Genomic DNA, 23533 nt, shown 5'->3' on the forward strand with positions numbered 1-23533 from the left:
ATGCTTTTCTAACCCATCTTTATTTCCTCATTGCACTTAATTGTGTTGTCTTCTGAAGGAAGAAAACGTATTATCACAGCTGCCATTATTGATATTAATTGTGATGACCTATTAAGGTTGTTGATATTTCTCGAATACGCATCAAGACTGGTATACCATAAAAAGAATAAGGAATTTGTATACACCCTATACATCTGCCTGAGTGTGCAAAGTGTATGCACACTTAAGGGGTGTATAAATGCTAATGAATTTATGTATTTAGATGTGGTCCCATGTGCAATTTTCAATTAAATATAAATCGTGCAAACTTATGGCATTTGTAAAATCTATGAGATCACCTTTACCTGCTCTCTGCGCATTTTGTGATTGAAACTATGATGTATGCTTATGAATTGCTAAACTGGATAAAAATTCATATAACCTTACTAATTAGTAGCTTACATCTACAAATGTCTGTGTGTAAGCACAAGTAATTATCAAACCAAAGACATTGTCTCACTCTACTAAATAAATACACTTGTGCTATATTAGGATATTTATCCACTATTTAGTTATTTTTTAATATTATTGATGTTGCATGAAAGGGGAACACGACAGACCCACAATAAAAGTTAAGTTTTAAATGTTGGATTTATGAGATAAGAGTGCCCCCAACAAGAGTCTACTTTTCCTTTCTGTCTGTTTTGCTCTAATATTGACTCTAAAGAAGCAAGACCGGTTATACTCATCTTCTTTGTATAAAGGTAATTGTCATTGCAGTTAATACCCTGACCACACTATTGCCGGTTATATTGGCCCAAAACCGCATTTTACTAATGCAGATACACCTCTGCATTGATCATCCCCAAACAAATCATATATTACAAACATTATAAACAGGAACAATGCAGAATGCTGGAGGAGACCTGGAGCCAAGGACTATCTTCAGGGAGGAAACACATTGTTCTTGCCATGGGTTGAACTCCAGAGTTGGTGTAAATAGGGTGCTGTCATTGTCCATAGTGGAGCAGGTCAGATGACCTCGGTTGCTATGTGACTGACCTCTCCCCTGAAATGTTGTTCTCTGTACCTTGTCTCATAGTACAGATGGGTCCTCTGTTATCTTGGCTGACTGATGCGTTAGTTGCGATCGGACATACGCAGCGTGCCTGGGCGCAAGGAGGCGCACCTAGTCGAAGGGAGGCGCACAGAGCGTTTGGCGTTACCTTTGAGTGTAATACCTAAGATCATCCACCAGATGTCACTTTTTAAAATCACCAATGCGCATGCATGTGGTCTCCATTAATATACAATACTGAACTACAGCGTAAGAACTACTTTACTGATGCATCTCATTACGCTACATTATGCTACAGTATGTCATACAGTATATAACAGTATATACAGTACAGATGCAAATAGTACAGCATATACAGATGCAAACGAACGTGTCACAGATACAGTATGGTCTATTGATGTTAGGGATATGTGAGCGTCCAAATCCCGTAGTATTAAGTATAATGGGGAAAGATAAAAGTTCCTCCCTAAGTTCCTGGACGCAAATGTAGCTCATTGACTTTACAGTATGTACAGTGCACAAAATGAGCGTCCGAGTCCCCTAACGGCATTCCTTCCCATTGGTGTTCGTTTATGCCGTTAGAGAACTCAGACCCATTTGTACTATGACATTCCTTCCCATTGGTGTTTGTTTATGCTGTTAGGGAACTCAGACGCTCATTTAGCGCACTGTACATACTGTAAAGTCAGTGAGCTACATTATTCCTTTCACACATTAGTTGCGTCTGCATACACAAGTGTTTTAACACGTTCATTTGCATCTGAATAAACTATATATATATATATATATAGATAGATAGATATATATATTTTTTTTTACTCTCTCCGTCTGACCATTGGTCACCATCTGTGTGTACACTATGCAGTACAGGACTGTATATTAACATTACAGTCGTCACTGACCATTTGCCAGAGCTTGTACTGTAGATCAATCAGCCGCTATTCAAACTAAAGTACTGGATTAGTGAAGCATTAGCCACCCAGTGGTGGAGATGTGTATTGCATGCTGAGTCGTGCCTCAATGCGCCTGTCCGTGATTAAACTCAGCAACCTAAGCTATCGCCTAGGCGTGACTAAACCTCCGTCTAGATGCAGAAACAGTCAAGATAACGGAGGACCCATCTGTACCATGCTCAGAGACGTAGGAAAGATTGCTATGAATCAGAAGTGAGTCAGCAATTCCAACAGAAGGTCTTTTATTAATCTGTAATGAACTCTGGATTTGGGATGATTGGTTAATTAAAGAACGTTGCTTGGGTGGTAAATCACAAAAGAAGACTTTGGCATACAAGAAAACCAGGAATATCTAACTTTCCTACAGTTCACACCACAAAAGGTCATCCAATTTGCAAAAGACAAGTTATTAGAATCCCGAAGAAGAATAAGTAAAATCAGGATGAGAAACAAATGGAATCACAAATTCAACATAAAATCATTGTAATCAAGAAAATCAAATCAGACACTGTGCATTCCATTCTATAATGGAATATATAAGAAGAATAAGTGCAATATGTTTAGTAATCCTAAATACTGACTTTCTAATTTTCCCTAGCCAAGGTAACAAGTATCTTCACCGGCAATTATCGTTGAAACTCTTGTTAAAGTTTGTTGTACCACAGCGTATCATTGGGGGATAAGGACACACAGTTATTGAGGGGATCCCGGAATGGGAAATGTCAATACAACTCAGTTCTTTATTTCAAAGAGGATGTACAAAGCGAAGGAATAGCAATGTTCCCTTGACAACAGCTCTTATGTAACAATAAAGGAGCTTTTGTATGGAACAAACTCAGGGCCTAATTTTGACCTGATCACAGCAGAAAACTGTTCTCTAATGGGCAAAACCATGTGCACTGCAGGGGGGGGAGCAGATATAACATGTGCAGATAAATTTAGATTTGGGTGGGTTATTTTGGTTCTGTGCAGGGTAAATACTGGCTGCTTTATTTTTATACTGTAATTTAGATTTCAGTTTAAACACACCCCACCCAAATCTAACTCTCTCTGCACATGTTATATCTGCCCCACCTGCACTGCACATGGTTATGCCCATTAGAGAACAATTTTGCTGCTGTGATCAGGTCTGAATTAGGCCTTCAGTCTCTTTCAGTTGCAGGGCTTAATTAACACTTGCATAATTAGCTCAGTCCTTCCAGCAATAACTATCCGTCTGCGATGCATCTACTCAGTTCTTTAGCACAGATATATCTCGTATCTTTGCTTTTAAACTCTGCTCTGGAGCACAAACATTTTTCTTGAACTTGTCATAAACTCAGTCCTGGTTTAGCCATTCTTCTGTGGGTCTTAACTGGCACAATATGGCACTGCTGGCTGCACCCTTCTTAATCACTGGCTATTTTGTAACACAAGTGGTGGAGGCTGAAAAGTACACTTTTTTGTGGCTGTCTGTCAGTTTCAAACAGTACTCACTCGGACCCAGGAGATGGAATTTCAAGCTGGCTGTTCCCGCTGTAATGGCTCCTCACTCTCTCTAAAGATGGCTGTGGGTCTCTCACCAGGCCTGGCGGCGTCCAGTCCTCCGGCTGCGGCGTCTCAACACCCAGTCTCCGGCAACACACGCTGCTCACCTTAACAGCGCTGCTCTCACCGCCCAGTATCCTGTGGCTCTCTCCAAACTACAGCTCCCGCTCTGCTTCACGTTACTCCATCTCCTGCACGCACCACCATCACCAACTTCTTCCCAGCACTCCCTGCTTCTCCCAGTACGCTTTCGCCAATCAGCTTTCCCTCCTGAGGCCACGTGACTGGACTCAGGGTTGCAGTTAACTCCTCCTGTCCCAGTACTTCTCCTGCTGCTGCTGAAATTTCTTAATTTCTGAAAGGGGCACACACACACACACCCCAAGTTCCGGGGTGCCACATATATATTTTAGTATATGTGTGGCTTTATCACAGTGCATGCTTTATTTTGTTACATTGTTATATTACATATTGCATGTGCTATGATTTTCACCATATTTATAAGGTATATCATATTATTTTAACTTGTGCTGTTTTTTTCACAAGTGGGTGAGGTCTTTTTTTTTAAATCGTGTAATTTTTATTATAGATTTAAAGAGTTACACCCAGACCTTAAACAGGCATATGTGTAATGTGTAATGCAAACATGAGGACTAATACAGGAGGGCATAAGAAAACAATGTACAAATTACAAAATAAAGATCAGCCTCCAAGCCATCGGACATGAGAAATGGAGAAATAGCAGGATATAATAAAAATACTGACATACAGAATACCCCACATCAAGCACGGATAACTTAATCGCCACCCTAACCCCAACCTAGGCATACCTGGATTCCTATAAGAACACCGTCCCTGACTTCCGGTTCCGGCGGTGCATGGAGTAGCAGCGCTCCTCTCAAGCTCCGGTGCCCGCCGCATCTATACCCGGCGTATTGCCTCCTTAGGCAACCACACCGCAACCAATTACCCCCTCAAGCCTCTTTGGGGTCCCCCCTCCTCTATATGGAGAGGTACCTGGCCGGCAGCATGCCTCAGAAGCAGCAGAAATCGGGAAGGGACGGGGACAGAAATGCCACATCCAAGATGGCCACCGCAGCTGCTCCTAATCTTGGACATCCAGACACTGCTCATTCCGTGGAACTACAGGTACAAAAACAACCTCGTAAGGTTCCTGCTATAGACGCAGCACCAAGTGCCACACTAAACCCTGCCTTATCCTATGCTGATATTATGCGAGCTGTTAAGGAGACAGTGCAACCTTTATTGCAGGAGCAAGCTCAATCACAGGCAGCTGCATTACAGCAAGCAGTGCTAGATATAAAAAGCCAATATAAGCAACTCACTAAGAGGCTGGCACATGTGGAACAAACTGCAGGCTCTAATTTTCAGGATGTAGCTGATTTAAAAGACACTGTGGCCGGTCTGCAGAAATCTGATACGCATGTTTGGGCGAAGCTAGATGATTTGGAGAATCGCTCGCGCAGATGTAATCTACACCTCATAGGCTTACCAGAGTGCATTCGCGGCCCTCAGTTGTACAAATTCTTGCGTCACACGTTGCCTGAACTCTTGGATGTACAGGAAGTGTGTGCAGACTTAGTCGTAGAACGTGCTCATAGAACCGGCCCTTCCAGGCCCTCGGGATCCAGCACTAGACCACGTGCGGTCCTGTTTAAGTGCCTTAACTACCACCATAAGGAAGCGCTGTGGTCGGCATCTCGTCGCCTCAGGGATATCTTGTGGGACGGGAATAAACTGCTACTGTTCCAGGACTACTCTCCGGAATTAACACGACTGCGGAAAGCTTTTACACCCATATGTTCATCACTGGTGTCGGCCGGTCGTAAATTTGCGCTGTTGTACCCTGCACGCTTACGAATCTTCAATGGAAACTCCTTTAAAGATTTCTCCACACCTGCGGATGCTGAGAGTTTCCTATCGGAGGGAAATGATAGGATGGGAGAAGAAGGGAACTAATCTATATATATTCAGCTGTCATGCCCTGAATGCCTGTTGACTTAGGCTTTTGAACTGCGTGTCCAGATTCCTGTCCTGATGCTGGACTTGTGGCCCGGAATGTACCTTTTCCAACCCCCCGTCCCCCTCCCCTCCCTTCCCATCACCCGGTGGATGCCAAGCCTGCATTTAATACTAGTTGATGGTGAAACTGTTGGTTCTTATAACAAGACCTCCATCTCTTCCTCCCTCCCCCCCCTCCCCTCCCTCCCCTCCTGTTGCGGGCTTGAGATCATCTATGCCCCCCATGTTTTAGTTTTCTAGTTCTTAAATTGGTTGCAGTGTTGATTTTATACCTCTTATTTGATAAGTGGTTGAGGCTAGGAGCCCTAGTACTCCCTGCTTTATCAACCTAAATTGTTCGCACTGTGAAGTCCTTATTGGATATCTATGATAGAGACACATGTTTGGTGTTTCTGTTATATTGTTTGTTGTTTTTCTTGTTGTCTTGTGTCTTCCCCTCCCTCCCCTCCTAATGTGTCCTTGGGTTTAGATATTAGGTTACTGTTCCTACTGGGTGTACATTACTACTACTACTTGGTTTATTTCTCGGAGCCTGATGGCAGGCCCTCTCTCCATTGGAGGGAAACACATACCATTAGATTTGTAGTTTAATGTCTAGTTTCAAGGTGGCTACGTGGAATGTTGGGGGTATCCACTCCCCTATAAAGAGGAAGAAAATACTCTTGTATCTTAATAAACTGCGTTTAGATCTGGTTTTCTTGCAGGAGACCGACCTCCTCTCCCCAGAAGCTCAGAAATTAGGCGCGCTCGGCTGGCGTGTTGTGGCTGATGCTCCCTACTCTTCGAAGGCCAGAGGAGTCCTCGTCCTGGCTAAGCGCTCCTTGGGACTGGAGGTGGTCTCTTCTGTGGTGGACCCGTCAGGCAGGTATCTTATTTTAGAAGTGACCATGTGGGATGCTAGATATGTGCTGTGTACGGTTTATGCTCCAAATTAGTATTCAAAAGCCTTTTTCCGTTCTCTGCTTAATGCCTTATATCCTTATTCCACCTCACCCCGGAATATAGGGGATGATTTTAATGTTATTGCTTCAAAGTATATGGATGTTCAGTCCTCCACCTCTGCCCGTAATCCCCCTAAATTTGGTATCCCCTATATGGAGCAACAGCTCCAGGTATCAGATATTTGGAGATTTTTACACCCCACGGATAGGGAGTACACCTGCCTCTCCGCTGCCCATCATTCCCTATCCAGGATCGATTACTTGATGGTCTCTGACTCCCTGGTTCTACATGCCCTTGATTCTTCTATTGAACAAATGGCGTTGTCGGACCACTCTGTTGTTTGGGCTTCCATGTCCACTAAGGTAGATGTAGGTTCCTTTAAGCGCTGGCGTTTTCCCACAGATTTCTCCTCCTCTATAGAATTTCGTAAGGACCTGGAGTAATTTTGGGATGATTATTCCGCCACTAATGCACAAATGGCGCAAGACGATCCTTTGGTTTTCTGGCAGGCCTCTAAAGCGGTCATTAGGGGACGTCTCATTGAATATGTCTCCCGAAGGAAAAAGGCATTCGCTTCTAATTTTAAGAACTCACAACAGAGACTGACTGAGGCCTATCAGAGATTCAAACAGAACCCCTCCCCCACTATAAAGAATCAATATTTGGATGCTAAAGTGGCTTTTAATGCAGTCCTGCAGGCGTTGGGGGATAAACACACATTTCATAAGAATCATAGATTTTACCGTTTTGGTAACAAGACAGGCAAATTGTTATCACACTTATTGAAAGGGTCTACTTCTAATTCTCTCATTCATCCACTTAAACAATCAGATGGCGCTCTGGCTTCCAAATCTAAAGACATAGCGAAGGTCCTATCTGATTTTTACACTACTGTTTATGAAACCTCCTCTGTTAATGAGAATGCTAAACAGTCATTCTGGGATTCTATTTCTCCGCCTCGGGTGGATCCTTCTTTGACAGAACGTCTTTACTCACTCATAACAGAGTCTGAGGTTGAGAAGGCTATTAAACACCTGAAGCCCTTAAAATCCCCGGGGCCGGATGGCTTCTCTGGGGAATATTATCGACTGCTCTCTGCAAAATTGATCCCCCCCCTTACTTCCCTTTTTAATGTCATCTTAATATCTCATAAAATACCCTCATATTTTAATGATGCCTTTATACGTCTCTTACCTAAACCAGGCAAGGATTTACAACTCCCTGGGTCCTATAGACCGATTTCGCTCTTAAATGTAGACTATAAATTGTTTACTAAGATTCTCGCGGACAGACTGAAACCCCTCCTCCCTTCTGTAGTCCACCCCGACCAAACGGGATTTATCTCTGGAAGACACTCCACTAGCAATATTCGTAAGATACTGGCTGCAGCGCACTGGCTGGGCCACACGGGGAATGTGGACCCACATTTTCTCTTCTCGCTGGATGCCGAAAAGGCCTTTGATCTGGTGAGCTGGGATCATTTATATACCACTCTAGCGAAGTTTGGGTTCCCGTCGGGCCTAGCCAGTGTGCTGCAGGCTTTGTACTCCAATTCTAGTTCTCGTATCCTATGTAATGAATTTCTCTCGGATCCAGTGTGGTTGGGAAGGGGCACCAGACAAGGTTGCCCATTATCGCCCCTATTATTTGCGCTGGCTGTAGAACCTCTAGCTCTGGCGTTGCGAGGGCTCCCTTCATTTTCAGGTATTTACATTTTTGACCAGGAACTTAAAATAAGCTTATTCGTAGATGATATGTTACTCTTTATATCCCGCCCTGAAGTATCCATCCCAGCCATAATGGAAAAAATTCGAGAATTCGGTCTCTTTGCTGGATACACGGTGAATTCCTTAAAATCTGAATTACTCCCTTTAATTCAGACAGCATTTAATATGTCCTCCCTCTCCTGTCCCAATTTACTGTTAACAAAACCAAGTTGAAGTATCTTGGGATTTATTTACCACCCAATTTATCGGATCTGTACAAGATGAACTTTACACCCATACTACAGGCTATTTCTACCCAGCTCCAATCGTGGTCAGCGCTCCCTCTGTCTTTACTAGACCGCGCGGCGGTCCTCAAGAGCATTATTTTCCCCAAAATTTCTTATTCGCTCCAGTTACTGCCCCTAAAAATCTCCAGAGCGGCTGCTCTTGTTTATGATAAAATGTGCACAAAATTCCTGTGGGCAAATAAAAAACCAAGAATAGCATTAGCTAAACTTAAGTTGCGGAGGGAGGAGGGGGGTCTTGCGATCCCGGATCTGCTTACTTTCTCTAGGGCGGTGGCTTTCAGATATATAAATGACTGGCTTACGGCAAAAACTACATACACGAATTACCACATTGAGCAGGCTTTAGTGTCACCTTATGACTTGAAGGCCTTGTTACACACTCCGCTCGCTCTGCTCCCCTCACAAGCGAAAACGAATCTCTTATTTTGGGACGCTTATATTGCCTGGAAAGTAATAAATAAAGCACTGCACAGGAATTTTGGCCGTTCTGATTTTATTCCTATCTGTGGGAATCCTTGTTTTACCCCTCCCTTGGAGAATGCAAACTTCGAAGTGTGGCGAGCTAAGGGAATCAGTAGCATCAGAGATGTTTTTGATCCTGGAGGTTTGGTGTATTCTTTTTCTGGCCTGGTGGAGAGGTATGGTGTGCATCGATCGGAGTTATTCATGTATCTCCAAGTTAGGCATTATGTACAATCCCTACCCGACGCATTACTCCACCCCGAGGGCTCTGACTCCCTCACCTCCTTACTCACTCAAACTACTAAGCTACCCTATAAAACAAAATGGCTATATTGGGACCTTCTCCCTAGTGTAGTGGATAAGTTATGGAGCTGTTCGAAAAATGGAAGGTAGACCTCTCCATGCAAGGGTCCCTAACTGATTTTTTCCGCCCTCTACCCGGTATTTTTAAAGCTCTACACTATTCGAACCTACAGGAGATCCATGTAAAATTTTTAAACCGAGCATATATATCCCCTAGTCAGAGGAGTCATATGGTGCCTTTGGATTCCGGACAATGTCTTAAATGCAGAGCACCCCATGCAACCCTGATGCATGTATTTTGGAGCTGCCCCAAGATACAAAGATTTTGGAATAAAATTCTATGGTATTTAAACAGTAAATTTGGGTTGCATCTCCCCTTATCACCTAAGGCACTGCTAGGTTTGCATCTCTCTTATGGGGATTTATCGGCTGAGACCCTCCCCCTATGTCCCTTCCTCTACGTGTTTCTCACACTGGCAAAGAAGGCTATTCTGACGCAATGGATCCATAGATTTCCCCCCAGACTAGAGCAACTTCTGTGTATGGTGAAGTCGACTATGTATTATGATAGACAATCTGCCCTATACGATGTGGACAAGCATGCTCATTTGTTCTATAAGAAGTGGGGACCGTTTATTGAAGTTCTGGATCCCATGCTTAGGTCTTATATCCTTAAATTTTTTGACTCGCTGAAAAGAACGACCCTGAGAGTGATATACACCCCCTCACAACCCACTGTATAAGTCCCTAGCTGGATTGATATATTTTGTGATTTTCGTTAACCTTAACACCAGTAGAGCTCCAACTCGATGGAGCTATTGGCCATGGCGCGCTTTGTAATGTAGCCTTCCTGGCGGGAAATGTGTAGCCTGATTCAATGTTTGCATATCCCTCCCCCCCCCTTGTCTTTGTCTTGTCGTTTGAATGTCTTGTTTATTAAGTATTGGATGTGTATATTGTATTTCTCCAATTCCGGGAGTATTATGTGGCTACAAATGATAGTGCTATGGAGAATGTACCTTTTCAAAGTGTGTGTTTATTATTGAAAAATTTGAATAAATCCATTAAAAAAAAAAAAAAAGAACACCGTCCCTAACTACACTACACCTAAATGTCTAACATCCCTCCTCCCCTCAATATTTATTTATTTATTAACAGTTTCTTTTATAGCGCAGTAAATTCCGTTGCGCTTTACAATTGGACACAATGATAAAACAAAACTGGGTAATAAACAAACAGTCATAGAGGTAGGAAGGCCCTGCTCGCAAGCTTACAATCTATAGGGAAATAGGCATTGATACACAAGGAAAGGCACTATTGCATATTTGTCCACTGGATTGCAAAGGTTCTAGGTGGGTTGCATGATATCACATCACAGCAATGATGAACCATGGTCAGAAAGAAGGGAAAGTGAAGAAAGAGAAAATATGTGGAGGATATGTGCAGACTGTAGAGTGGGGATATAATCGGATAGGAAAGCTTATGAAGGTTGACTGAGCAGGTCTGGAATGTGTTAAGCTAGCCTGAAGAGGTGAGTTTTCAGGGAACGTTTGAAGGTTTGGAGACTAGGGGAGAGTCTTATTGTGTGTGGTAGGGCATTCCAGAGAGTGGGTGCAGCCCGAAGAAAGTCCTGCAATCGTGCATGAGAGCAAGTAATGAGTGTGGATGAGAGACATAGATCTTGTGAAGAGCGGAGAGGTCGGGTTGGAAGAAATTTTGAGTTGAGCGAAGAGATGTACATTGGTGTGGTATTGATAATGGCCTTATGTGTGAGTAAAAGTATTTTAAATTGAATACAGTAGAATACAGGTAACCAATGGAGGGACTGACAGGGCAATGAATGTCTAGCAAGGAAGATTAGCCTCGCAGCTGCATTAAGAATGGATTGTAGTGGTGAGAGTCTCTTTTTGGTAAGACCAGTAAGAAGACTATTGCAGTAATCAATGCGGGAGATAATGAGAGCATGGATTAGAGTTTTTGCAGTGTCTTGTGTAAGGTAAGGTCGTATTTTTTGGATATGTTTTTTAGATGCATGTAACATGATTTTGAGACAGATTGAATGTGGGGAGCAAAGGACAGTTCTGACTCAAGTATGACACCTAGGCAGCGAGCTTGTGAGGTAGAGTTGATTGTTGTATTCTCAATAGTGATAGAGATATCAGGTTGGTAACTACTATTGGCCAGTGGAAATATAAGTAACTCTGTTTTGGAAATATTAAGTTTGAGGTGGCGAGGTGACATCCAACGGTATTTACCAGAGAGGACCAAATGCTGGGTCTAACACAAAATCTCAACAAAGATAATGTCCCACTGCTAAATGCTTATTTGTGCGAGGAGGTAGTCTGTGACCGATTAAAAAAGTTAAAGATTAATAAGTCACCTGGTCCTGATGGAATTCACCCGAGGGTTCCTATGGAGCTGCACGCTGAACTAGCAAGACCTCTATTTTTGATCTTCATGGATTCGGTTAAATCGGGTATGGTTCCCAAGGACTGGCGTATAGCGGAGGTAGTGCCGATATTTAAAAAGGGGAGCAAAACTGAACCAAGTAATTATAGACCAGTTAGTCTTACATCTATAGTGGGGAAAGTATTGGAAGGTATTCTAAGGGACAGTATTCAAAAGTTCCTTGAAGCAAATAAGGTCATTAAAAGGAACCAACATGGATTTGTGAAGGACAGATCATGTCAGACCAACTTACTTGGCTTTTATGAAACAGTAAGTGCGAACCTGGATTAGGGTAAGGAGGTGGATATAATCTTTTTAGACTTTGCCAAAGCTTTCGACACTGTACCACACATGCGTCTTACTGTATCTATAAGCTACAAGAAATAGGGCTAGGGAGCACAATATGCACTTGGGTCAGTAATTGGTTAGATAATAGGGAGCAGCGCATTGTGGTCAATGGATAATTTTCAAATTGGACTAAAGTACTAAGTGGTGTGCCACAAGGGTCTGTACTTGGACCACTTTTGTTCAACATTTTCATCAATGACCTAACAGTAGGTCTAGAGAGCATGGTGTCAATTTTCGCAGGTGATACCAAATTGTGTAAGGTTATAAATACGGAGGGGGATGCTGAGTCTCTTCAGAACGACTTAACTAAACTGGAAACATGGGCAGCAAAATGGAGAATGATATTCAACACAGACAAGTGTAAGGTAATGCACCGTGGGGGCAAGACCAAAAATTACACCTACATACTAAATGGGGTAATATTAGGGGATTCTGTACTGGAAAAAGACTTAGGGGTTCACATAGGATAACAAATTAAGCAGCAGTACCCAAAGTAGGAGTGCAGCAAAGAAGGCTAATAAGATATTAGCATGCATAAAATGGGGAATTGATGCAAGGGACGAGAGTATCATATTCCCATTATATAAATCACTAGTGAGGCCACATCTTGAATACTGTGTGCAATTTTGGGCACCATATTACAAAAAGGATATCCTGGAGCTAGAAAAGGTTCAGAGGCGGGCGACCAAACTAATCAAGGGCATGGAGACGCTGGAATACGAGGAAAGGCTTGCAAGGCTAGGCATGTTTACATTGGAAAGAGGAGACTAAGAGGGGACATAATCAACATCTACAAATATATAAGGGGTCAATACACAGAGCTTGGGAGGGACCTGTTTTCTATAAGATCAGCACAGAGAACACGTGGTCACTCGCTTAGGTTAGAGGAGAGGAGTTTCCGCACATTGAGGCAAAAAGGTTTTTTCACAATAAGAACAATACGTGTTTGGAATTCCCTGTCTGAGAGAGTAGTAACTGCGGACTCAGTCAACACCTTTAAGAATGGGTTAGATAAATTCCTATTGGATAAAGATATTCAGGGTTATGGTGCGTAGGCACGCATTATAGTTAATTTAACTAGTCCTAACATAAAAATAACTAGTCCTATAATAAGACTGCATAGGAGACCACAAATAGGTTGAACTCGATGGACAATTGTCTTTTTTCAACCTTAGTTACTATGTTACTATGTAAGATGAAACAGCAGAAATGCATTCAGTGACCCTGACCAATACAGATGGTGACAAATCTGGGGAGGATAGGTAGCTTTGAGTATCATCTGCGTACAGATGACACTGAAATCCAAAAGAGCTGATTAGTTTACCAAGAGATGAGGTATAGATTGAGAAAAGCAGAGGACCTAAGACCAAATCAATACCATAACCCAGAATCAGAATCAGTTTTATTGACCAAGTATAAAAGAAGATATACAAGGAATTATTCCTGGTGAACCACTTCTCTTAGAACAGGAAACATCAACAATAAATAAACAAACAAAAAAAATAAGTATACCATATAACTGACAGTGGCAACTAAAATAAATGGCCATAAACCCTACCTTCCATCATGAGGGACACAATGCTCTGCTTTTGGACTTTTCTCTTAATTTATGATTGCCAACAGCTGTTTTGAACAGGTTAATGGATCAGAAAGGTGTTTCAGCACAGGTGATGGCAATCATAAATTAAGAGGGAAGTTCAGGAGCAGAGTATTCTGTCCCTCCTGGAGAGGGTCATGTTGGGAGGTATGCATAAACTAAATGAAGCAGACTACACCCGCAGAATTGTAAAGTAGTATGCAAATACTGAGATAGCTGGGCTTAAAGACCAGACAGAATATAAATATAAATGGCTGTGGAACTAAAATAAGCGACCACAGAATAAATATGGCAAGCTTATCCCACAAAATAGTAAAACGTACACACATTCTTATATACAAGAAGCCAGAAAACAGACATAGGGGCTAATTCAGACCTGATCGCAACTGCAAACTTTTTCTCCATGTGCACTGCAGGTGCAGCAGATGTAACATATGCAGATAGATTTGGGTGGGGTGTTTTCAAACTGAAATCTAAATTGCAGTGTCAAAATAAAGCAGCCAGTATTTATCCTGCACAGAAACAATGTAGCCCACCCAAATCTAACTCTCGCTGCGCATGATATATATGCCCTACCTGTAGTGCACGTGGTTTTGCCCATTAGAGAAAGATTTAGCTTTTGGGATCAGGTCTGAATTAGGCCCATAGTATTGATGTAACACTAAATAAAGGGCCATACACCAATTAGAACAGAATTCTCTCGGAAAAAAAGTGATGCATGCAAATATTTAGCTACAATGAGCACGAGAGTAGCAGAACAACAAAACTGCAGCTACAGGATATACACTATATAAATAACTGGGACAACTAAATAAAGTACCATAAACTAAATGGAGCATGTTATACCCATAGAAAAGTATTATGCAAATGTCAAGACAACTGAGCGGAAAGAACAGACAAACTAAATATGGCAAGCTGCTTCCGTAAAAAAGTGAAAAATCAAATAGGTTTCTATACACTGGGCCGGAAAACAGACTAAGGGGTACATTTTCTAAGCAGTGATAAGAGCGGAGAAGTGAGCCAGTGGAGAAGTTGCCCATGGCAACCAATCAGCACTGAAGTAACATCTATAATTTGCATACTATAAAATGATACAGAGCTGCTGATTGGTTGATGGGGAAATTTATCCACTGGCTCACTTCTCCGCTCTTTTCACTGCTTAGTAAATGTTCCCCCAATATCTATATAATACCCTTTTCAGACAGAAATGTCTGAAAATCCCGGCTTTTACCCAGCATTTCAGTGCCAGGTAGTTTTGCCAGTCTCTGCCTGACCCCCCTTTCACACAGACAAGCAAATTAGCGGGTCAAGAATTTCTTCCCGGGACTTTTGCAGATCAACACGGGTATTTTGTCTGTGTGAAAGGGTCAACCCGGGTTGAAATTCCCGGGTCTCCAACCCTGGTAAATTCTTGGTTCGAAGTCTTGGGAATTTCAACCCGAGTTGACTGTTTCACACAGGACCCAAAAAGGACCCGTGTTTTTCGGCAAATAACCAGGTATAACTTCTTCACCCGGAAATTTGCCTTTCTGTGAGAAAGGGGGTATAAATGACAATAACACTGAATAAATGGCCTTAAACATTAGAGCAGCATTCTCTTGGAAAATAATTGGTTGTATGCAAATAATTATCTAAATTACAAGAATAGCAGAATAACTGTGGCTATGAAAGGATGTATAAACAATAGGAAATTATGCAGTAGCTAAAGAAACCTGTATACATAACATAGAGCACAGTAAGAGTCTCAGCAACCAGTGAAATGGTTCCCAGTCCCAAGGTGAGCAGAATCAGCCTGGAGTCCACCTTGGAACAAAGTAATCCAGCCAAATGACAATCTCTCATAAATTGGCAAAAGGATAATCTGGGCCGTCAGCCATCACACACAGCTTTGTCAAAATAAATGTGTAGGAACAAGTAGCAGCTGAAAAAGAACTTATTAGGGACAAAAACCTCCTCCCACGGTTTACACGAAGCCACTGTTCCAATTAAATATTAGAGCAAAAAGCCATTCCTTCTCATGAACTGCCAGCAAACTGGAGGATATAACATCGCCATTCTCCCTCTTCATCGGATAAATGACTGTGTGGCTGCAGATTGAATCTTCACGGGGTCCATGTAATCACAACCAAAGAAACAGAGGCCGACAGAGGTTCCACATGCACCATAACCAGCTGTAGTTCATGGAGAATATGGGTAAGGTCATCCCTCAGCTCCTCCAGTATATTAGTAATTTGTTGCTCAAAAGAACCCGCCGCGTTAAGCACCTGCTGTAGTGCAATAGTATGTGGTGCAGATAAAGTCTCATTAAAGGGCCCCGAGAGCTGCTGCATTGAACCAGGATAAAAGGACATAGAAACAAAGCCATCCAGCTCACCAGCTACACATTTGTGGTAGAATTCACACATCATGACAAAGTTAGAGACGGGCCACAGAAATCCACAACAGGATACCACCACCAAAAACTCTGCAGAGCACACTGGCCCCAGCAGCTTTAAGAACCGGCCGCCCGACCACTGAAGAGACCCAATCACCAGATACAGCAGAAGGCAGGAGTGAGGACAGATCTGTAGCAGGAGCAACGGCCACGCAGAGTCTGCCTCAGGATCCAGTCACAGACTTCACCAGCTAGTAAGTTAGGACTCCTGACACCAAGGACTTCCAAATTTGCACTGGAGGAAGAGAGGGGGGTACTGCACCCTTGCAGAAATTCTCAGCCACAGACAACCAGGGATATTGGAGATAGAGCAGGATATTAGCAGGAGCTCTGGCAGCAAGCAGCCTACACCGTGCAGTGTCAAGCCACGCCCGTTGGTTGAGTCCTTTTGTCATGTCATGTCCTCACACTGCGCAGGGCCTGGAGCTGAGTGCATGTCATATCCTCACACTGAGTGTGGTCTGGAGCTGAGTGCATGTCATGTCCTCACACTGAGCGTGGTCGGAGCTGAGTGCATGTCTTGACCTCACACTGAGTGTGGTCTGAAGCGGAGTGCATGCATCTTTGGCTTTTGTGAGTCATACCCAATTCAGTCGCTTCTCCACTTTTGGTTGAAGTGAAGTGACTCGATGGTAACAGGGTGTTCGCAAGTAGGCATAGTTTATTAAGGGCAGGTTGAGGTCAAGTTGATATAATTTCAGGTTCTGCAGAGTTGTATGCATTGTACATTAAGATATGCCTGTTTTCAGATGGCTCTCTTATGAAAAGGAGAGTGCTAGTGCAAGCATATACTGATGATGATGACTATAAAACCAAGCATATGGCTATATGGGTCAGGGCGTGGTGGTCATATAGATGTGTACAACTCAATATTTGGGTGAATATCACAATTTTTTATCCTTGCACGCATTACAGGTGTAATTAGGGCCGACCTGTATTCAACTCTACATCGGCCCCTTTCTGTATGGAATAACTAATACTGTATGTATGTATTTGATAAATATTTCAAGATGTGTAGAATTATACTTACCGCTAAATATTGTATATTTTTTTATGGACACTTACAGACAGGGCCTGATTCTGAGTCAGATGTAGCCACAATGGGGGTAATTCAGATTTGTTAGCAGTTGGGCAAAACCATGTGCAGTGCAGCTGGAGCAGATATAACATTTGCTGAGAGATTTAGATTTGGATGGGTAATTTTGTTTCTGTGCAGGGTAAATACTAGCTGCTGTATTTTTACACTGCAATTTAGATTTCAGTTTGACACACCCCACCCAAATCTAACTCTCTCTGCACATGTTACATCTGCCCCCCCCCCTGCAGTGCACATGGTTTTGCCCAACTTCTAACAAATTTGCTGCTGCAATCAGATCTGAATTAGGCCCAATGTCGGATGCAGTGGAGCAATGTTTTTTATACAGTATGAACACATGTCTAAGTTGTCTGCTCTGGTGTCCCGATGGCATTTGTACAGCGTTGGATGCACTGTCGCTGAAAAAATATAGGGTAGTCCTGGGCAGCGACTGAGATGCAACCACGTAGTGGTATTACCCTTATTGGAGTGGTGCAGAAGTGTGGTTGTCATGGCGCTAAAAGTGGTTGCATACAGAGACACTCAACCGCACAGATGGAGAAACTGCCATAGGGCTTGTGATGTTAATGTATTAGAATGCTTAATATTTGTAGACACTCCCTTACTAACATGTGTAAGCCTGAATCTTCAGTGATGGTCCCTGGGACCAGGGGGATGCTGGGTAGTGGGTGGTCCAGTGTGCAGTGTGCCTGGAGTTGGTGATGGAATAAAAACAGCACAGCAGTGAACTCACATGTCTCTGTGTCCTGATGACTGGATTTACAAACATATGAACAAAACATGGTGTCAGAAGAAGTTTAACTTGGACTGCTAGTGCTCTCAGAGTGTGAAAGAATCTTGCAGAAGTCTGTAAGGCTGTGATACTCAGTGTCTGCAAAGCCTGCCGTGTGCTCCTCTCTTCAAACAGTGAGTAACCATGGATAAACTGGCTCCTCCAACAGGCATGCTGATGTCTGGTAACTTATCTGAAAACTGGAAAAGATTTAAGCAAAGGTTTAATATATATCTTGCTGCATGTGGAGCTGATACAGAGGCTGACAAAACTAAGGCATCCATTTTCCTCCATGTGATAGGAGAGGATGTGCTGGACATTTATAATAGTTTTCAGTTTGCTGAGGGGCAGAATATGGTGCTATCTTCTATAATGCAAAAGTTTGAAGATTACTTTGTGCCAAGGAAAAATGTGACATATGAAAGATATGTTTTTCACATGTGATCAGAAGTCTGTAGATGGATTTGATCAGTATGTTACAGAGCTGCATGCAATCACTCAGTAAAACCTGTGAGTTTGGTGATTTAAAGGATTCACTGATTAGAGATCGTATTGTCTGTGGAATACCTGATAATGGACTCAGAGAGAGACTGCTGAGAGAGCAAGACCTAACACTAGACAAGGCAGTGACTATGTGTAGATCTGTAGAAATAACTAGATTTCAAGCCAAAACGTTACACAAGGAAGCTGATGCTGATGTACATGTAGTGCAGACAACAGAGCCAAGCAAACCTCCATTCTCAAGAATGAAGCAGTCTAAGCCACAGTCTAATAAAGAAATGTGTAGTGGATGTGGAAATGCTCACAATCCTAAAATGTGCCCGGCCTATGGTAAAACCTGCATGAAATGTGGTAGACTTAATCACTTTGCCAAATGCTGTAAAATGAAAAGTGGAACAACCAATGTGCATGCTGTTAAACAAACAGATGATTTTTTTGTGGATTGCATTGAACTTTGCAGTGCAGATAAGAAAGAATGGATTGTCCCTTTAACTGTGAACGAGATTGTCATTCCCTTTAAGCTTGATACTGGCGCGCAGGTGAATTTAATATCGTTTCAAAGACTATAAGACTTTTAGAGTAAAACCTAAAATTCATCCAGCCAACGTGAAAGTTACAGGGTACACTGGGGAGCAAATTCCTGTGAAAGGTACATGCTTAGTGACACTGAAATATAAGGGACAACAGTTTAAAACATCTCTACTGATTGTGGATAAAAATGTGCAACCGATTCTAGGATTAAGTTCCTGTGAGAAACTAAGCTTGCTAAAGAAAGTTTTTATGATGACATCACAAGTAGAAGATGACTGCAAATCGATGTTTACAGAATACAGAGACTTGTTTGAAGGTCTAGGTTGTTTGCCTGGAAAGTATAAAATAAATATAGACACGCAAGTTTCTTCAGTGATACACCCCTGTAGAAAAGAACCGTTTGCGCTGAGAGAAAAACTGAAACAAGAGTTAAATCACATGGAAGCCTTGGGTGTGATACAGAAAGTTGATGAGCCTACTGAATGGGTAAGCTCCTTAGTAATTGTTTAAAAGAAAAATGGACAACTCAGAATATGTCTAGACCCCAGAGATTTAAACAAAGCTATTAAACAGGAACATTTCAAACTAACAACCAGAGATGAAATCATGTCGCAATTTGCGGGAGCAAAATGGTTCAGTAAATTGGACGCATCTTCAGGATTCTGGCAAATGAAGCTAGATGAGGCCAGCTCAAAGCTTTGTACATTTAATACACCAGAAGGTCGATACAGATTTCTTCGACTACCATATGGAATATTGTCTGCTCCAGAAGTATATCACAAAAAGATACACATGATTTTTGAACATATTCCAGGTGTTGAAACAATGATGGATGACATTATTGTCTGGGGATCTACAAAGGCAGAACATGATTCTAGATTGAGACAAGTAATGGAACTTGTCAAGAAAGTGAATCTAAAGCTAAACAAGGACAAATGTGAATTTGGCGTGAATATACTTACCTTTATGGGAGACGTGGTCTCGGATCAAGGTGTAAAACCAGACCCAAGGAAAATATCAGCCATAGTGAACATGGAACGTCCTAACAACAAAGATGACGTCAGAAGATTCCTAGGAATGATTACTTACTTAGGAAAGTTTATTTCTCAACTCTCTGAATGAACAGCCTCTCTTAGATGGTTGTTGGACAAAGACAACGAGTGGATGTGGTCACATGAACAAGAAGAAAGTTGGCAATACCTGAAACAGATCACCCAGTGCTAAAATTCTTTGATCCTGCGAAAAGAATAAGAATTTCAGCAGATGCTTCGCAATTTGGCCTAGGCTCAGTGCTGTTACAAGAACATGAGGATACATGGCAACCAGTAATCTATGCATCAAGAGCACTGACAAGTGCTGAAACAAGGTATGCTCAGATAGAAAAATAACTTCTAGCGATCACATATGCATGTGAGCAATTTCATCAGTTTGTGTATGGTCAAACATTTACAGTGGATACTGACCACAAGCCATTGGTAGCTATCATGACTAAATCATTACATGACTGTCCCATGAGAATTCAACGAATGCTTATCAGACTACAGAAATATGATGTACACTTGCTGTACTGTCCCGGCAAATACATGTACATTGCTGATACACTTTCTCGTGCTGTGGACAAAAGTGAAGGTTCCAAAAGTCTGATGGATGAAGAGATAGAAGCCTATGTTAATTTGATCGTAGCTTCTCTACCAGTGTCTCTTGCAAGACAACAACAGATTAGGAAAGAAACTGAGACAGATGACACAATGAAAGTGTTGAAAGATATCATTTGGAAGGTTGGCCAGCAGAAAAACATGCGTGCCCGCTGTCTATCCATGATTATTGGATGTACCGCAGTGACCTTACAGTTGTCGATGGTATTATTTACAAAGGCAATAGGTTTGTCATACCTGCACGACTAAGAAAAACTATGCTGTGCAAGATACATGAAGGCCACTTAGGAGAAGAAAAATGTAAGCGGAGAGCGCGTGAAGTTATGTATTGGCCAAGAATGAACCAAGACATAGCACAGACTACAGCTACATGTGAATTATGTCTTACGTATAGACCGAAACAACAAGTCGAGCCACTGAGTCCTCACGCAGTGCCAGCGAGACCGTACCAGAAAGTTGGCGCAGATTTGTTTGATTGTTATGGGAAAACGTACATTGTCGTGACTGATTATTACTCTAACTACCCTGAGGTGAAGACACTACATACAACTACTAGTAAAGCTGTAATCAATTGCATGAAGTCAATCTTTGCAAGGCATGGTGTTCCTATGGAAGTGCTCACTGACAATGGTCCTCAGTTTTCCAGTGCTGAATTTAGACAATTTGCTGATGAGTGGGAATTTGTCCATACTACGTCAAGTCCCCACTATCCACGCTCAAATGGGTTGGTGGAAAGTTCAGTAAAAACTGTAAAGAATCTCATGAAAAAAGCTCAAGAAGGTAAAGAAGATTTCTACAAAAGTCTTTTAATCTACCGCAGTACACCTTTACAGAATAGACTTTCTCCTGCACAAATGCTGAGGGGAAGGAGGATTAGAGCAAATCTCCCGATACATGATGAACTGCTTAATACACATAACTCAGCGTTGGTCAGACTGAGTAAGGAACGTCAACAGGCGAAACAGAAACTGTTCCATGACAGGCAAGTAAAAAGCTTATCTGATCTAAAATCGGGTGACCAAGTCCATCTCAGAGATCACGAGAAAGGTATTTGGGTGCAGAAAGGTATTGTGCAAGCACAAGTAGCACCAAGATCTTATACTATACGTACAGAGCGTGGAACGGAAGTAAGAAGAAATCGGGTGGATTTAAGATCTCAACCTAACCATAATGAAGACAACATGACTGAAGAATACCCTTCATCTGACATGTATGATGATCCTCATAATGGTGAACAAACCACGATTCTAGAAAGGTCCAACATGGCAGATGAAACACAGACTGTGTATGAAAGACCCAAAAGGGAAATACGCAGACCTGAGAGACTCATTGAAATGTGTTAGGTGATGTTCTTAATATGACGTTGTTAATTGTTGCATTGAAGCGTACAGGGCTTATCTTTAAAGAAAAGAGGATGTGATGTTAATAATGCTTAATATTTGTAGACACTCCCTTACTAACATGTGTAAGCCTGAATCTTCAGTGATGGCCCCTGGGACCAGGGGGATGCTGGGAAGTGGGTGGTCCAGTGTGCAGTGTGCCTGGAGTTGGTGATGGAATAAAAACAGCACAGCAGTGAACTCACATGTCTCTGTGTCCTTATGACTGGATTTACAAACATATGAACAAAACAGGGCTGGTGCAAGTTTTGGTGGTACAACCGATGGTGTTTCTAATGATGCACCAGAAGGTAATGGAGCACAGAGGCATCTCCGGGGTGATGCAGACTGCACCTGGGTGTCACCCTTCCAGGGGTGACACCAAAATGTTGGCTTCTCCACAGTGACAGAGAGCCAGGTGCTACAAGGTGACATTCTCATGCAGCACAGCCCAGAGGCAGAACTCTGGGAGGCAACGGAGTCAGCTGCCGCCGGGCTCCTGCTTTGAAGAGGGGCACCTCTCCTCCTGTTCTATGTGTTCAGCGACATTAATCAATTAAGTTAAATGACAGCAGCCAGTATCTCTTCCGGAGCCGACTTCCCCACTAGTCACTACACCTTACAAAATCACACCTTCTTTATTATAGATATACTGGAAGCATATACCTTACTGATGAAGCTATTTGCCCCTATAAAGGAAGCATGAGAATTCTAACTAAATGAAGTTATTTCTCAGACAATTACAAGTAACTTCATATAGTTATAATTCTCACACTTCTCCATCAGTAAGGTGCATGCTACCAGTGTAATAGGTTGTGGGTTCTAATCCTGGATATGACACTTGCAAAGTAATTGTCAGAGAAATAATCAGCATTATGAGTGACAGAGCAGATCTAGTGTGTGGCTGGACCCCTACATAGATTTGCCTAGTTGCAACGGTTTTGTAGTAGCTTCATATAGTTAGAATCTGCAGGCTTGCTATGCAGGAGCAAATATGTGTACTGTATTATATATATGGGGGGCACCAATATTTTTCTTGCCTCCGTGCAACTGGGACAAACTTACGCCACTGGCACAGCCACAGTCTTAGGGAGCAGCCCAGCATATCCTTTAGGAATGGTGGAGAATGCCCTCAGAGTGATGTAACAGGAGCTTCCTATGAGGCCATGTCCCCTCCCCATGAGGCCAGGCTCCGGCATTGTAGTAAACACTGGCTTCCTGCAAGGCCATGCCCCATCCTACAAAGCCACACCCCTTCTCACACTCATAAGTAGGGGAAGATTACCATACCAGGTGACACTGACCCCGATGCCGCCTCTGATGTAGCATCTATAGACGCTAGTGAGTGTCTCAGTCTTTACACATTTTGATGCACAGATTTGCACCAGGGAAGAACTTTGTAGTGACAGTAGCATAAAGTCACAGATGCAACTGCAGAAACAGACGGAACAATGTCTGCAACGGCGTCTGA

The 23533-nt window shown here is 42.5% G+C and overlaps 1 protein-coding gene across 5 annotated transcripts in view; it reads left to right on the forward strand.

The window, feature by feature from the left end:
* PCYT1B (phosphate cytidylyltransferase 1B, choline) overlaps positions 1 to 23533 on the forward strand; it is a 285710-nt gene that overhangs the window by 252369 nt on the left and 9808 nt on the right. The gene's annotated exons all lie outside the window — the stretch shown is intronic.

Source organism: Pseudophryne corroboree, chromosome 2 (assembly GCF_028390025.1).
Source record: "Pseudophryne corroboree isolate aPseCor3 chromosome 2, aPseCor3.hap2, whole genome shotgun sequence".
NCBI classification, from domain to species: Eukaryota; Metazoa; Chordata; class Amphibia; order Anura; family Myobatrachidae; genus Pseudophryne; species Pseudophryne corroboree.